The following is a 1,302-nucleotide window of genomic DNA, read 5'->3' as shown; positions in this document are numbered from 1 at the left end:
CTTCCAACATACACATGTCACGGTTATATGACAATCCAGGCTGTCCAATTGCTTGCCCAATTGTGTTCGGAGCATAAAGTTACACAGGTAACCACCTATCCGGGCCATCCTAATTGCTGGCCCAACTGATATTTCAATTTGGCCCTTTGGAATTTGAGCCAATCGCTGTTTGACTTTTAACCATCAAATGGATGGTTAGGATTGGTTGATTAGTGGGACTTTTGTCACATGGTCCATTCACTAGGCCCTAAACAGGCCTTCAATGCAGGAGGAACTATTCCTAAATCATTGAAATCTGTAAAAGAAACCGTGGTATCCATGCTTCAACTTAAATCAGAAACAGCTGGGGCTGAAAATCAAAACAGGGATTTTCTTCATCATTGGTGTGGTGCTAAATGCAGCTGCCCAGGACCTTGCCATGCTCATTATAGGAAGGATCTTCCTGGGGTGTGGAGTCGGCTTCGCTAATCAGGTCTTTTTCTAGTTCCACTTCTAATTTATTCTTTATTTTATTTTAATTCAATTCTGTTTAATCAACGAATCTGGCCCACCACCAATTTCCCATTTCGAATTATGGTGGTGGTGCGGACCGGAATTCACAATCCATCTTGGGCTAGCTGGGATCCCAACCCTCCTCCTGACCGTCGGCTCCATTCTGGTTGTCGACACTCCTAACAACCTCATAGAGTGTGGCCACCTAAAAAAAGGGAAGGCAGTGCTCAAGAAGATCTGTGGAACCAGCAATATTGAGCCCAAGTTCCTGGAGCTTGTGGAGGCAAGCTGTGTGGCCAAGGAAGTAAAGCACCCATTCAGGAACCTCCTCAAGCGACGCAACCGCCCACAGCTGATTATTGATGTGGTCATGCAGGTCAGCCTCCCTGACTTTATAAGTATAAAACACCCATAACAAATGACAAAACGGGTCATTTTCATAGCTAGACCTGATTAGTCTGATTTAGTTATCTTTAATTTCAGTGATCCATTGCAGTACCAAACACCCACAATGATTAACGATGTGGGTCATCTTCATTGGTAATGCTAGTGCCCAGTTTCTGGAATTTTTTTTCCTTTTCTTTCTTTTCTAAGTCTACAAGAGCATCCTGTAAAATCCTTCAATTTCTCACTGCGCAGGAAGGATGTGGTGTCACTGCCAAATGATTTATCTACCCATGTCGTACTTGTATGGGAAGAGGTTTGTTGGTCCAATCACACCATTAATTTTGTCATTGAGAAAGGAGCTCTACATGACCCCGTATTAACAAGTAGATTGGAATCAAGCCCGCAATTTTTGTGCAAAGGTTA

General features: G+C 43.3%; 1 long non-coding RNA gene across 1 annotated transcript; it reads left to right on the top strand.

Moving 5' to 3' along the window:
- The first annotated feature begins 229 nt into the window (after window positions 1-229).
- LOC131250010 (uncharacterized) lies at window positions 230-1,058 on the top strand. The gene is made up of 2 exons (XR_009172968.1): window positions 230-868; window positions 976-1,058. It is a non-coding gene; the product is annotated as an uncharacterized LOC131250010 (long non-coding RNA).
- The last annotated feature ends 244 nt before the right edge of the window (window positions 1,059-1,302 follow it).

The sequence above is a fragment of the Magnolia sinica genome, chromosome 6, assembly GCF_029962835.1.
Source record: "Magnolia sinica isolate HGM2019 chromosome 6, MsV1, whole genome shotgun sequence".
Classification (NCBI taxonomy): domain Eukaryota; kingdom Viridiplantae; phylum Streptophyta; class Magnoliopsida; order Magnoliales; family Magnoliaceae; genus Magnolia; species Magnolia sinica.
Note: the sequence above shows the minus strand (reverse complement) of the source record. Positions and strands in the feature narration are given on the sequence as shown.